The 16,194-nt window shown below is 39.0% G+C and overlaps 1 pseudogene across 1 annotated transcript; it reads left to right on the top strand.

The window, feature by feature from the left end:
- The first annotated feature begins 829 nt into the window (after window positions 1-829).
- LOC112294275 (ABC transporter D family member 1-like) lies at window positions 830-13,077 on the top strand (annotated as a pseudogene). Its single transcript, XR_016498029.1, has 30 exons — window positions 830-881; window positions 2,198-2,421; window positions 2,516-2,589; window positions 2,714-2,744; window positions 2,838-3,012; window positions 3,365-3,589; window positions 3,729-3,947; window positions 4,173-4,360; window positions 4,529-4,795; window positions 4,993-5,131; window positions 5,379-5,457; window positions 5,725-5,963; window positions 6,291-6,595; window positions 6,790-6,916; window positions 7,124-7,285; window positions 7,490-7,589; window positions 7,762-7,872; window positions 8,217-8,305; window positions 8,822-8,949; window positions 9,112-9,261; window positions 9,555-9,627; window positions 9,819-9,999; window positions 10,372-10,536; window positions 10,755-10,819; window positions 11,066-11,222; window positions 11,370-11,627; window positions 11,801-12,000; window positions 12,186-12,238; window positions 12,492-12,570; window positions 12,736-13,077. The product of XR_016498029.1 is annotated as an ABC transporter D family member 1-like (transcript).
- Window positions 13,078-16,194: the final 3,117 nt, after the last annotated feature.

Here is a 16,194-nt window from a genome sequence, read left to right as displayed (position 1 = left end):
AAAATTGTCTATTCCACAAGATAGTATGTATTGTTGCAGAATCAATGAGCACATCATTTGATTCATCATTAGAGGTTTTGTCATTCATATAAGTCTTTAAATCATCAACACCAATTGTATCTATGGACGCATCCATGGTATGAACTTCACGAGCCTCAGCTTGTAGTTTCTTATTTTCTTCAAATATTTTAATAAATTATTTTGAAATATGGCACATATGTGCTAAATGCCCAATCATTCCACATTTATGGCAATAATGTATCTCTGATTTTTGTTTTCTACTATAATTAATAGTAGAACGTTTATTCTTTTCATATAGATAGAAATGGTTATGACTATGACTGCCATAATGCTTATGAGTATTTTTTCCAAGTTTATATAATTTTTTCTTAGACTTTGAAATATTAAGGGTATGAGATTCTTGAACTGTGGTTCCAATAGGACGAACTTCTGCATTGCATAAGAGTAGCTCATTTTACTTCTCCGCAAGAAGTAGATAGGACATGAGATCAGAATGACTCTGAAATTTTATGTTCTTATATTGTTGTGCAAGCACAATAGATATAAGAGGAAATGTAGAGAGAATTTTCTCAATTATTTCTTCTTCAAAGATGCTTTGTCCAAATAATTGTAACTGTGAGTCAATACTATACATTTTACTATTGAAAGTATTTAAATTTAGAAAATCTAAGACATGTAAATGTGTCCAATTATGACATGCACGCAGAAGGAAAATGGTCTTTTGATGATCAAACTTGGATTTAAGGTTCTTCCAAAGTTCTGTAGGATCTTCTATTTTCAAATATTAATGTTATAATGTAGGTACAAGATGACGACGAAGGAAAAGAAGTACTTTCCAACAGATAGCAAGAGGAATAGAAGTACTTATTATAGGAGATTCTTCAAATATAATGGCATCCGAGAGTTTTTTTTGTAAATAAATTTACTTTTGTTATTTTTTTCCATAATAAATAATTGTTTCTATTTACAATCAATGGTGGAAATAGAAGAGATTGAAAATATTGAGATGTAAAGATAATAGTTGGAACCATAGTAGAAGGAGTTGAAGTTGTTGAAGCACTCATTATAAATAAATCTGTAAAAAAAAATACAAGATTAAGTAGAAAAGTTGAGTAAAATGTATCTTAAAATATAAAGTCAAACAAAATGATAAAATTAAACTTGAAATCAAAAATATCAATTAATTATTATTATTATTATTATTTGAACAAGGTTGTAGATTGTGGCAACGGAGCAGCAGTAGCAAGGCAATAGTAGTAGTCAGCAATGACGCAATGTGATAGCAGCAAGCAACATCAGCGTCGGCAATAGGATTAGCGGTAGGATCAACGGCAGGTAGCATGAGCGTCAGCTATTTTGTGGTAGTTGGCGGCTATTTTGGTGGCTGTTCGATAGTTGATCGATAGCAAGTGTGGAGTGCAGCAGGAAAATCTAGCAAGCAGCTAAGGTATGAAGGGCAAGCAAGAAGTGCAACAAGATCATGAATCACACACTAAAGTAGTAAAAATCACACATGAAGAGTTGCAACAGGTTTGAAGAGTCAAGATTAGAGCAAAAAATTGCAATAGTGTATAGGAGCAAATCGTGCTGATAATGTATTAAGAATGTTTAGAAAGACACAAGAGTAGTAGTAAGTAATACACATACATATAAGAGAGCTTCTAAAGAGAGAAAGAGCTTCACGCAAAAATCTATTGATTTGGTTGTGTCTTGTATACAAAAGGAGAAGGAGAGAGGATAAATAGTTTCTCTCCACTATATTCCAAATACTAAAGCTATGGTATTTATTATAGTCTACATATATTATGGAGAGTTCCGGCTACATTTAATGCTCTCAACAATGACATCTCAATTGTCAAATATCTTAATAGAACCCTACCTGTTATAAGATCTATTGGAAACATACATGAGCATTGGGGGGAACGTGGGGGGGGGGTAGGTAAAGGAGCTTGGGAGAACCTCGTGGAGCAAGGATGTGGTGGGGGCAGGTGGTCCTCCATGGAAGATTACATAACAAAGGCTTTAATTGTAAAACTACTGAAATACATGATACTTGTAGAATTTTTTTTCTGAGTTGCAAAATAATTTAATCAAAACGATGATGCCCTGCCCTTCCCTCCACTGACCGTGGCTCGGCCCCACACTGACTGCTTTACGGCGTACTTTATTGCCATAGCTTTGCGTCAAGCTGAGGGTGAAACGCAATCGGTGTTGTGCTGCGCCAAGAGTCTACGGCCAAATTCTATGCAGTCGATCTGCGGTTGGATACCATTCCCGCATTGTTTCGAGTCTCGTAGACAACTGATAGTGGCGCTAATTGAATTGCGATTCTGGCTGCACACCCTCTTAGGCGTGTGTCGCATGGCAAGGTATATCGATGTTATCGAGATTGCTGTGGAAGTAATGAATCTTTGTTCGTGAACAACGCTGTTGTGAATCGCTTGGTCAGCTTCGAAGATCGCGACGTTGTAGTGGCTTTGTTGGCTGTATGCAGATAGGTATAGCCTTCACAATGGTGGCACCACAGCTTTCTCGTGTTCTGCAACGGCCGTCTGCATCTCCAAGGAGGTAGGCTTCGTGCTCACTTGTACGGCAAATACAGCAGAGTTGTTACATCAGGGATCGATACAGTGTATGTGATGATTTGAATGCGAGGCGTGGCTCACAAATGATGGGATCATCTTCGTTTCAGGAAAGCTCTGGTGGTCGCTGTCGCTGTGTTGGTGGCGGGTGGTGGTCTGACATATTTTCGATTTGGCCAACGAAGACTTCATCGGGATTCCTTTCTAGCATCGAATGCAAATGGAATAGAGTAGCATTCTGATACTATTACGAATCATGCGAAGGTTTCAGACTCAAAGAAAAAGCGAAAGCGAGGAAGAATAAAAAATGTCAACGTTTTGGCTGCAATATTACTGCAACACGTTGGCAGTGGGGGGTTGAATGAATTTTTAGCGCTGGCGGCCATCTCGACAAGGTTTCAGCACTCGCGTAAGTGAGACAGTGTAGTTGGCTGTGTGTAGTTTCACTATCCTGAGCTATTTTCATATCGTCCTAGTGTCAACGAATGCCTGTCATGATCGTATGTCGTTATTCAACATTATCTCCAATCAACCTCCCTAGCGCCGATACATATTTCTCGAAGATTTTTTTCTAAAGGGAAAGTTAATGTGATTTACCTTGTATCTCCAGTACCTTTATTATTTCCAAATTCCAAGGTAGTGCAAATTTCTAATTCTTCCTGAGTTGGCAATCAATGGCCAAACATTTATATGAAGTAAACTTTGTAATACTCAATACATGTATTTAGAATCGTTTCTTACTGGACTTGTATTTGGCGCAGGTTCTCAGAACAGCGTTAAGCAACAGATTGGCGAAAGTACAGGGTTGGCTATTTCGTGCTGCATTTTTAACTAGGGCTCCTCTTTTCACGAAACTCATAACGGAGAACTTGATCTTTTGTTTTTTTCAATCCTCTTTTTTATCTACCACAGAGTATCTTACCGGAGCTTTAAGTTTGCGTTTTCGTAAGATTCTTACAGATCGCATTCATTCAGACTACTTTCAGGTAATCTGGACATATTCAGGTGAATTAGATAAGTGAGGTAGTTTATAATGACTTGTATATTAAAGCTGCAGTATTCTAGTCAAGTTTACGATTGTTTATTTTTAAAAAATATTAATTCCTGTTAGTTGCCTGGCGACAGAACATGACATATTACAAGATGTCACACGTTGATCATCGTATTAGCAGTGTTGAGCAGCGAATTGCTAGTGATGTTCCCAGGTTTTCTACGGAAATGAGTGAACTTGTGCAGGAGAACTTGTCGGCTGTATTTGACGGTCTCTTTTACACATGGAGGCTTTGCTCTTATGCAAGCCCCAAGTATGCGTTTGGTGTCCTGGGAACCTTCTAAATGTATTAAGTTTGTTCAGACTTTCTGGTCTTCCTATTCCCTACATCTGTTCATACTATGACACAGCAAGTTGAAATCTATGCTACCCTCTGCATTCAGGGTTGATAATATTAGTTCTCGTGTAGTGAACCTTTTTTCTTTTTCTTGTTCTTTTTCCTTTATTTTTTCTTTAGTGTTTTTGGGCTGAAAAAGGATTTCCAGTTCTCTACTAAGTTCCATGCTGCCCTTTCGCAGGGCTATGTATTAGGAGCAGAAATTACTATCCAGGCATTATCTCCTCCATTTGGAAGGCTTATGTCGACAGAACAACAATTAGAGGGCGAATATCGCCAACTACATTCGCGCTTGCGGACTCATTCAGAGAGCATTGCGTTTTACGGAGGTCAAGACAGAGAAGCTTTTATCATCACTCAACGATTCAAGTTGATTTTGTCTTGATTTTATTAGCTTGTGATGAGGTTGTACGTTTTCGAGTTTATTGTGACTACGAGAAACCTTAACCTTTAATAGAAAGCTCTGCTGCCTAATTAGCGCGAGAATTTGAGTCTTCCTTATTACGCAGTAGACTGACATCTCTATGTGCATGGCAGGACCTTGATATGGCACTTGAGCAAAGTTCTACACACGCAGTTGTGGTTTGGCATAATTCAGGACTTTGTTCTCAAGTATCTGGGTTCCACATTTGCTGTTGACTTAATCATTGAGCCCTTTTTCTCCGGTAGTTTGAGACCAGATGGATCTACTCTCGGCCGAGCTCAGATGTTGAGTTTGATGCGTTATCATACAAGCGTTATAATATCTCTTTTCCAAGCCATGGGAACTTTGACCTCGAATACCCGCAAGCTTGGTCGCCTGAGGTCTGATGTGACGAGCCTAGTTTAGGTCAGAAATATTTTTCTCGTGTGTTGATGGTAGCAAGATGCATATAACAAAAGTTTGAATATTAATTTGCTGAAGACACCTACTTGTGATTGGATAGGATTTTGGGTTCCTTAATGTGAAAGGCATGAAACTTCGGGTAAGACGTTTAGGTTTATCTGTTTTCTTGCTGCAGTGGCTATGCTGATCGCATTTGTGAGCTCATGTCGGTTTCAAAAGAACTTCGCATTGCAGGTGGTAGTGCAACCATTCAGAACAAAGATACTGGCAGTTGCTTTGTTGAGGCCCCATACATTGAGTTCGAGGGTGTGAAGGTAACTGCTATATCGTGGACCTTCAGTCTTCAACTTCTTTTCAGCAGTGTTCATCAGTAATCGTTTGGCCTTTCTCTAGCGTGTAATGACTACATTATTGGAAATTCGTCAAGCAAATCCTCCCACGGGGTTGAAGCACTTGTTAAGCAGCCTCTAATGCTAGGTGCAATGAAGGGCTTACCACAGAATTCTTAGTCCGGATCTTGCATGTTAATTATTTGTCATCTAACTGCAGTTGCTTTCACAGGTAGTCACACCAACAGGAAATATACTTGCCGAGAACCTTACTTTAAAAGTCGAGCCAGGCTCCAACCTACTCATAACCGGTATGGTTACATTCAGTTTCTCAAAAATAGTACTGTGCTGATTTTCTTCCACATGTATTCATCTTTTTTTTGTATTTTAGAGTCTGCTTACATACCTATATCCTTATATTGAGGCATAAGTATCTCGTAATGTTTGGCTATTTGTATTTGACCTAAACTCAGGTTGTCAACTATTTCAGCTTCCAATGGATTTTGTTTTCAAAGATTAAATTTTATTTATGATCACGTTTAGGGCTTGTATTTACAGCTAGTATGGCCGGGTCACAGGTCCCAATGGAAGCGGCAAAAGCAGTCTGTTCAGAGTTTTAGGTGGGTTGTGGCCCTTAGTGGAGGGGCGCATTTCAAAGCCAGGCATGGGCTCTGCACTTAGTCATGAGATTTTCTACGTCCCACAACGTCCTTACACATCGGTAGGGACATTGCGTGATCAGCTCATCTATCCCCTAACTTCAGTAGAAGAAACACAATCTATTACAGCTGAGGGTATGCGTGAGTTATTGAGGAATGTAAGTAGCATTTTTCCCTTATCATATCTGGCATTTCTTTCGCTGATGATGCTTTCTTGGAGCACACCTGCAAATTTTTGGTGCCGTTTGTATCGCCTGTTCTTGTGACTCGAATTTCAAATTTCAAAATTTGAAAGTCTCCATTGGTGATTGGAGCACAGAAAATATTATTAATTTGATCAAATATCATGGTTGTAAGCTCATTTTTTTAGTATTAACTTCATTGGTCCTCGCTCCAAGGCAAAGTTGAAAATTTCGTGGTTATGATTATTTTCATTGGAGAATGTAGATTGGATCACTCATTCGATCTTTTATGTGGGCAACCAGGTCGACTTGGAATATTTGCTTGATCGATATCCACAATCTCAAGAGGTGATTTGGGGGGATGAACTTTCTCTTGGTGAGCAACAGCGTCTGGGAATGGCTCGTCTGTTTTATCATCGGCCTTTATTTGCAATTCTGGATGAATGTACCAGTGCAGTGACTACAGATATGGAAGAAAGGTTCTGTGCCCAAGTACGAGCTATGGGGACGTCATGTGTAACTATCTCGCATCGACCAGCTCTGGTGGCCTTCCACGATACTGTTCTTTCGCTTGATGGGGAGGGAGGCTGGACCGTTAATTACAAATCGTAAGTCGGTCTTTAAGAGTCCTCTCAAGTGATCAATGTCTTTATCAAGGGAAGAGGACAACTTGAGTAAATACTGAAAACAAAGGTGCTTCATAAGTAGTCGAACCTCCTTGTCAAGCCTATGTGAACAACTCTGACAAAGCTTAGTAGTTTGCATGTCTAATTTCATTATTCAACTATCTTGTTGTGCTCAGAAGTTCAGTCCCTCTACCTCGTGTAGAGCTTCAAGATGATGGGATATTGGAGAAAGGTGATTCGCATACAGTCCGCCAAAGTGATGCATTGACTGTTCAGAAGCAATTTTTTACGAATATTGGGCAGGTATGTTTACACGTTATATCCATGAGAACTTAGAAGCAGATATAATTTGGTTTGTGAGGTGGATATTCTCTGATCATCAGTATTGTTAAGTTATCTACATTTAATCATATAATAAATGAACTTTGAGCAATTGTTTATTTGTGATATGATGGAATGTGTACAAACATCAAACTGAAGCTGAAGCCTGTGGCTTTTTTGTTCTATCAGGAGGGATCAGATCAAGAAACAACTGCCGACGACTCCTGTGTTGGTGCTGTCCTGGCAACTTCCCCACCTCGTGACTCTATTGATGTAGTCCCTGCTATTTCTGGGCTCCAGATTCAGCCGTGCAGCATGCCTTCCCGAATGTCATCTCTCTTCAAGATCTTGGTCTGTTCCTTTCAGAAATCTTCTATTCGGTCATTGTTTTATCGTCTGTTGATTTTTTCGTATATCTTATGATACGCATCTGACCTGGTAGTATTTGGTACGACGCAGTCCTACCTTACTCTGCATGAGAATGATTCTTCTAACGCTAGTAGCGTTGCAGATGATTCTGCAGATTGAAGTAACTTTGCATCGTGGTTTGGACAGGTGCCGACATTGTCTGATAAGCAAAGAGACCAGTTATTAGCAGTTGCACTGCTTGTGCTTGTAAGGACATGGATTTCTGACCGAATTGCTGATCTGAATGGTGTGTCTATATTGTCCCGACATTTGTTTACATGCCCCTTCTGGTCGAGCTTTTCTTTTTTTTGCTTTGGTTTCCTGCATTTTGTTAGCAAGGTAAACGATTGAAGGTGTTTTCACGAGCTATGGACGTCAGTGTGTTTTTAATGTCGCTTCTTCTGTCGGTGTTGATACAGGGACAAGTGTAAAATATGTCTTGCAACAAGATAAGGCTGCATTCGTTCGCCTTGTGGGCGTTAGTATTCTGCAGAGTGGTGTCTCAGCATTTCTCGCTCCATCCCTTCGGTGTGTATCTTCCTTCTCCCCTGGCTTTTCTGACATTCTGTTTGACTTATCAAACTTATTGTAATTTATGGAGTTGGCGTCCCTCCTTAATCAGACATAGAAGTTATTTCTTAAGCACAATGAGAATATTACCCCGAATTTGCTTTCACAAAGTATATGTCTTTCATTTTCACGGGCTTTAGCCTACGCGACACCTCTTTGTGTTACTCTCTTTGCTTATATCACGTTCCAGTGCTCGAGTTCAAGAAGTCGTTCTAGCTTTCATGTGACACTTGCACAATTCTTTTCTAAGTATTCTTGCAAAAATTGCTAATATTTGTGACTTGTATATTTGTGGTTACCTAAGACATGACAGCAACTCTGGCTTTGGGCTGGAGGCATCGTTTGACAACACATCTCTCAAATCTCTATTTCCAGAATTATGGATTTTATAAGGTGACCAGAACTGCACAGTAATTGTCTCTGTTTCAACTTCGAATTCTATCTTGCTAATTGGGGGTTAAGTTCTGCAAAATAGCATTGTAAGAAAGATCAGTTAGACATCTTCAAATGATGAATATCAACTGGTAGTCTCTGAGCGGAAGTAAAGTAAAGGGAATAGAAAGAGTTGTAGTAACGTTCCAGCCTAGGAGAGACTCATATGCAGTATTGCGTCACCATCGTACTGATGCCCTTATAGAACATGCCGTAATGATCATTTGTGTAGAGCGTTAATTGATCAAGCCTTGGTTATCAAGGCATGCAATAATCAGATTTGAGGAATCTGGATTCTGCAATTTCATTCATCACGTGTTTATAAATCATTGTTGGGAAATAGTTTTCATAGCCGACCTTTGTGTGAACGGTAATTAGAGATGTCAGACTCCATATCTAGCTTTGATTTTTAAAGGGCGGACCTACTTTGCATATCTATGTCTAATTTTTTATCACGTCAATTCTTAGTGACTGTAGGCTATGCATCTTGTAAAAAGTGGATCGAATGATGCGGACCAGCGAATAACACAAGATGTAGAGAAGCTGAGTGGTGATTTGTCAGGATTGGTGACGGGGATGGTCAAACCTCTTATTGATATTCTATGGTGGGTTTAAGGAAAGAAACTGTTTTCAAAATATTGTTACAAATCAGTGGCACTACTTGCTTTTCAGTAATGTAATTGCAAGTTGCTACTTGGAACACCGGATTTAATTATTTATTTTGTTGTTTTAAAATAAGAAAGTTGATTTGTATTGATTTGGTGCAGGTTCACATGCAGAATGAAAGTGTTAACTGGCATAAGAGGAGTTGGGTTTTTATATGCTTACATGTTTTTAGGACTCGGGTTCCTGCGTGTTATTACACCGGACTTTGGTGCTCTGACAAGTAAAGAACAGCAACTAGATGGTTCCTTCCGGTCAGTTTCTCCCTTCATGACATTAACGAGATAAGCTGTTGGACAGGATTTCTTTGGATTGTTCTGCATTGTAATACATCTTTCAGTAGAGGCATTTTCTCTTCCGACTGATCTTCATGAAAGCTCTGCTCACATGAAGCATCAAATCTTATAACTCAGACGAGCACTGATAGATGGAAAGAGTAACTTGAATATCATAGTGAATTTCTTGTAGATATGATTGTGATCTGTAAAGTATTGAAGGATGTAACAAATGATCAGTTTGACAATGACATTGAGTTGATCACTCGCAGATATATACATTCCAGACTAAGAACTCATGCCGAGTCTATAGCTTTCTTTGGAGGTGGTTCTCGTCAACAAGCTGTAAGTCCTGAGGATCCTTAATAAATCTACCTGCATCCATCCTCGTTGCCTCCTACAAATATTTGGACCTTTGTTTGTCATCAAACAGCGTCAGTGTTGCATTACAGTGGAGGATGATAGCCGATTTTTATGAATTTGTTTCGTGGTGCGCCATGCAGTCATATGGATCTGAGTACGTCATTTGATTTCAGGTTACCGCTGGGCGTTTTAAAGCCTTGATTGCTCACTCTCAATACCTGCTCCGGAGGAGGTGGTTGTTCGGTATTGCAGATGATTTCATCACCAAACAGTTGCCATACAATGTCTCATGGGGATTGAGTCTGATGTATGCTATGGAACACAGAGGGAATCGTGCACTTACCTCTGTCCAAGGCAAGTAATACTTGTAGAACTTATTGGTGATCATTTCATTCCATTCCGTTCCATCCCAGATTTTATTGCATTCTACTCATCATTTAGACACGGTTCTTCTGTGGAAACCTAGAAAAATCTTCACTTTCCTGTCTATCTTGGACATCAAATCAACGGTATCGAGTGTTCCGTAACATAAATAGCAATTACACTAAAATATTTGATACATGCATTTGGTGATGGTCACAAGGTTAGAGGTGTAGTATAAGTCTGAGGCACATCTGATCGCTTAGTGGATTCGACTTTTTACCGCCGGATTCTTGTATTCTTGATGTTCTTGAACGTGAAAAAGCGATTCATACTGCAACCTAACATGACTGCGATATTCTGCAGGAGAGCTAGCACACGACCTGCGATTTTTGGCATCGGTGATCTCTCAAAGTTTTCTTGCATTTGGAGACATTCTGGAATTGTATCGTAAGTTTCTGGAACTGTCAGGAGGCGTAACTCGGGTTTCAGAGTTGAACGAACTGCTGATTGCTGCTCAAAATGGTAAGTGTAACGCCAACTATAAGTATCTGAGCTCATCATAAATAAACAGTTTCTTCAACAAATAATGTCGAGAGGGAACCGTCCCTTCATCCTTAAGGTAATCTTAGTGTATACAAATAACTTGGTGATTGTATAATCCTCATTTTACTCTCTGGTTTCTGAGGGTTTCTGTTTGATTATGAAACCAAATGAGGAACTAAAACCGCATTTTTCAAAGCGCGTAGGTTCATTGGCAGTTCGTCTAGCATTATTTTCAATTGATGCTTGTGAAAAGCAGCGCAGTCTGATCGTACTTCATTAGTGAGGTTTAAAACCCATGTATTCATGTGAATTTAGGTTGACTTGTACAAAGCGAATTATGGTACTATATGTGGGAAATTTGGGTGACAAATGCGATGTCACTCAATCTTTTTTTGGTTTTGATTGATGTGGCCATCCAAGGCTTTACCAGTTTCTAGCTGGGTTGATTAGATATACTGGTTTTATATTCATTTTTTGTAATGACTGTTGCGCAGATAAAAGAGCTTCTTCATGAAAATTGAATCCTATATTGATGATTACAGAAGGGTGATCCTCTGATATCAATCAAGATATCGTATTTGAGGATGTGGACATCGCGACACCAGGTCAAAAATTATTGGCACGAAAATTGTCAATGAGGTCTTCTGCTGGCAAGAGCTTGCTCGTAACAGGTAAAAGCAATTTGTCTTTTTAAATGTCTCGTCAATAAATGCATTCGCTGTGATATCACGTGCACCTCTGGTGAGTAATGTCATAGTGCGTCCTGTGTCTTAATGTTTTGATGCCTTTTTTTTCCTTTTTGTTCTCTCGAATGTCAGGTCCTAACGGCAGTGGCAAATCGTCTCTTTTCCGAGTCCTGGGAGGTTTGTGGCCAGCAGGGCGTGGGCACATTGCAAAGCCAAGTCAACGTCTTGTAGGAAATGCCGTTAGCTCCCAAACAAGCACTGGATTTAGTCAAGACATCTTTTACGTTCCTCAACGTCCGTACACTGCTCTTGGGACACTTCGAGATCAAATTATTTACCCGTTTACATTGACAGATGCCAAACTGAAATCCCAATTTGAATCTCAGCAAGGTGGGCGTAAACCACTGCTACAGAAGTATACTGTGATCAAAACAAATTCATCGTCCAAAATGTTTTTTTGTTCAACGTTGTACACATGTTGTATTAGCAAGCTTAAAGTTCACTGCCTGACAATCAGTTTCGGACTACTTATTTGTCAAACTTGTCGGGCTTCTGTCTAGCAGATTATTCAGTAGATCCTACAACTCATAATCCACTTGCGACGGGATCATCAGTTGCCTGTCTAGAAATGCTTGACAGTCGATTACGAACAAGCTTGGAGGATGTGAGGTTAATTTACCTGCTAGATCGTGAAGGGGGATGGGATGCTACTGCTAATTGGGAGGACATGCTCTCGCTTGGAGAGCAGCAAAGGCTTGGAATGGTGAGTTCAGGAATTGGAAATGGCAAAGCTGCGTTGGGATCGGAAATAGATGACGAGAGTCTTAAATTAGACGCTTCATTCATCTATTTATGTTTGAAAGATTGTATTCGAGAATGATTGATCTGCAGTGACTCACTGGTTATTTACAAGGAATTTCTCACTTATTTGTGGCTGCTCGTCAACAGGCACGACTGTTCTTCCACCATCCTAAGTTTGGGATTCTTGACGAGTGCACGAAGTAATGTTCACCGCCCATTTTCTTCTGTACATTATTTATTAAGACTTAAAGAGTTATCCATTGCAAGTCCATGCTCGGGAGTAATTATTGAATTTTCGTCTCATGAATTTTAGGAAATTTTACATATTTATTGCCCTCATCTTGCCTCCAGAAACGGTGTGTCCTAAGTGCTTGGCTTCTGGGATAAGTTAAAGAATGACCCTTCACATGACCTTGCCTGCTGATATTTTCTTTGTGTATTCGCAACATTCAGTGCTACCAGTGTGGATGTGGAAGAAGGCTTGTACAAGAAGGCTCAGTCTCTAGGTATATCGGTTATCACGATTTCACAGGTATAGTGTGTGTAAAGATGGATTTGGAGATCGTCCATCAAGCCTTGTTTGAAGGCCTGGATCATCCGTTATATTGATAGTTTAATTCCATCCTTTTTCTCAAGGTACTAGTCGTATGAGGTTTTCTATGATTGATTTTTATGAGTTGTCTTTCTGTTGCTGTAGCGACCTGCTTTGATTCCCTATCATGCCATGGAGCTGCGGCTAATCGATGGAGAAGGTGGTTGGGAGCTCCGTTCAATACAGGAGTCGAAGATGCTTTAGTGCTCCTCTTCATTGGTTCATGTGGAGGATATGTACAGTTATCGTCCAGTTGAGTTCATCATAATGTTTGCGTTCCAGTGAACCAATACTCGCTTATAGTATAGCTATATACTTCCACAACTTGATGCTTTTGATAGTTAAGATTCATCCAAACGTCATAGGTGTAGAAAGAATGTATTTAAATTGGATAAATTGAAGTCCTGCATTTTAGAAAAAAATAAATAAATTACAGCCTTCCTACTAGTCAGGACTGCAGTGTATAATTGAAAGTTCCGATTTGATGACAATATGCTGACGTTTACGTTTCCTCAAATGTATGCTAAATCATGCATCGTAACATGCAGCTTGTGTGAGGTTTCGCTATCTTGGACTTAGTGATATGCCTTGGGACTAGAGTGATATGTATTCTGCCTGTTGTTTAGGTTACAGCTTGCACTTGGCAATTTCTTGTTGTTTCACTCTCTTTTCGAGTAAACGTGCTTCAAACTATCAGCATTTTATGTACTCGATGAGTATCAAACCGGTTTTTTCTTCTATGAGATAATATGTAGCAAAACAATTCTAGTCAATTTAAAGATGTAGTTGAGGAACATGATGGTGCAAATGTCTGCTTCTAATTTTATGAATTTTTGAGTTGGATAGCCTTTTGAACTGGATAGATTAGCATTCAGCTCTGGCCATTTCTTGCATCCAGAAGTTTATTCATCCTAGGAAAATCACCACTTGTTGGAATGTATGACTACTACCTTTAGCTCCCTCTATTGTCTAAAACTTAGGAATATCTAGGTTGATATCAATGAGTTGCCTGCATCCTGTTTCTTACTTTAATGACTAAAGAAGAACCATTGTGCACATACACTCAGAGCTGGTAGCTTGTTGTAGAGATTTTGGATTGTAGATGATTCGCATGGGCATTGGTCTGTGGACTTGAACCTTGAATGTTGGTTCATGTCATAGTGGTATTTACTATTCTGGCAACTCATGTAAGGTTCGTTGACATGACAAGTGGCTGCAGGATTAGCCAATGCTGGAGTGAAACAAGATGTAAAAGCCCTTATTTTCCTCAACTTGCAGTGTTGAGCCAAGTGTTCCTCAGCATTGACAAAACAAAATGGCTTGATTGGACTGGGGAGTTGAACTCAAGAGGTAGATTGGAGTGACTGGCATCAGGGGTTGTTCATCTGCATCAAGCTTAATGATTTCAGCATACAGGTACAGAACATTCTAAATCTATTGTTAATTTTGCTCACTTTTATTGAATGTGTTATACTCACTCTAGCTTGTTTTGTATGAACACCATTCACATTTAAAATTTAATCAGATTAAGATGTGTAGTGTATGTTCACTGAGTTGTCTATTTAAATTTTGCAGTTTGAATGAAAGGCATCTTCCAGTGTGGCCATTCAAATAAGATCAAAGGACAAAAGATAAAAAAAAAAAAAAAAAAAAAACTAAGCAACTTTGTTAGAAGATGTGCATCATCACAAGAATCTAGAATTACAGTAATTGGTCTTTTTTAACGACCAAATCAATGTATAAATTAAAATTGCAGCAGTTGTTTTGATCCTGAATGAGAGATGTATTGCATCAACAGTTACAATCTGTGAGCCAATAGAAAAATGCAGCAATTATCCATTAAAATAACAAGCTGATTAAATTGTAAATTTTATTAAATGATTGGCTGAAAGTGATTGGTTTTGAAAGGAAAACCAAATTATTGTACTACATATTTTTTATTGTATGAAATTGATATTAAAGTGGAATGATTGAACCATTGTGCATGACAAGAAAAAGCAAAACAAAACAAAGAAGAAAAAACAATTTGGAACATTAGTTGTTTAAGAGTGCCTACATTAAAAAAATTCAAAAATTGAAATTTTATATATATGTGTCCATACATATATATACATTTCCCTGTAAGAACCCACAGTTCATGTCTTATTACTTAAGACATGTAATATTATTACTTCTTTTTTTAAAGGGGGGGGGGGGGGCTAGGGTGTGTGAGTGGGACCTCACATTTGTAGCACAATATGACCATTATCATATCAACATGGAATGGCATGTCTAGGCAGGTAGACATTGCTTCCTAAATTTCAAAGCTAAACTATTTTGATCTCAACACAAAATTAGGGCCACGCATAAAATTACATAGTCCCTCAATGACTCTAGATCTCATTCCAATAAATAAATAAATAAATAAATAAATAAAAACACCACTATTCACAGAAGCACCAGCATTATGTCCAAATTGTCATTTCCATAGGTGCCAACACAGCATTGAAAAATGTGCATGCAAACTGGTCTTTCACACCACACGATGGCAGACACCAGATCATCAAACAGACAGGGGAGCATAGATTGTGTTTGTTCCCATGGGACCCTATTAACTGATTCCTATTTTGCTTCATTAAATTGACATAGGATGGCATTGAAGATGTGCTTTGTAACTCATGGCAAGTTAATACTTTGTAGGGTTACCAGTTTGACCATTCCTCACCCCTGCAGTTTTTGGGCAGGAATGTCCCATACAATGCCCAATGTCTACGAAGAATAATACATACTACATATTGCCTTTGTGTCTAGGGTTTAATGGGCTAGGGTTTTGATTGAGGGATTGACATTTTTTGAACTAGAGGTTTGTGTTCAGGGTTAGAAGTTGTAGTTCAAGGTTTGGGAGCAACAATTGGGAATTAGAATGTTAAGTTGGGTGTTTAGGTTGTGTCAAGAATATGGTATGGCATGCAATTGTTGAGGCAAGTTGCAAGCTTATTGTGTGCCCTTAAACCCAATTATGAACATCCATCAAAACTCAACCTCAGAACACATTGATTGGGAACCTTAAACCATTTTTAGTATAAAGTTGATGCTTGGAAGCTTGCAAATGAAAATATTAGTTTTATTTCTACCACAATCCTTTTAACTACACAATAAATGAATCTCATTGGATGAAGCAAGATTGTATTCCTTTGTATATATACGACATGTATTACTACGTAGAATCCGCCCCAACGGAAGTAAATGAGTCAGGTCTACGAACACCATAGTAACTAGCACAAGCGGCCCAATATCGTACAAAAATACGGTCAGTATCCGAAAGCACTCAAAGACAACGTACGTTACTGGCAGAGACGGCACGTTTTCGTCCCACGATCCAACGTCCGTCAACGAGGACTGAACTAGTATATAATAAGTACCATGATTTTCCACGAAACTTCGCAGTTCACGTGTGATGGTATACAGGAGCGTACAAATGTTATTGTACGTCTAATTATACGTATATCATATCCAGGGAGCTGTTTGGTGTCCTGGCGTGAAATGGTGGATGCTCAGTTTCGGATCACCTTCAGTAGATTAAGA

Source organism: Physcomitrium patens, chromosome 17 (genome assembly GCF_059467195.1).
Source record: "Physcomitrium patens ecotype Gransden chromosome 17, ASM5946719v1, whole genome shotgun sequence".
Classification (NCBI taxonomy): domain Eukaryota; kingdom Viridiplantae; phylum Streptophyta; class Bryopsida; order Funariales; family Funariaceae; genus Physcomitrium; species Physcomitrium patens.
This window is presented reverse-complemented; position numbering and strand designations above follow the sequence as displayed.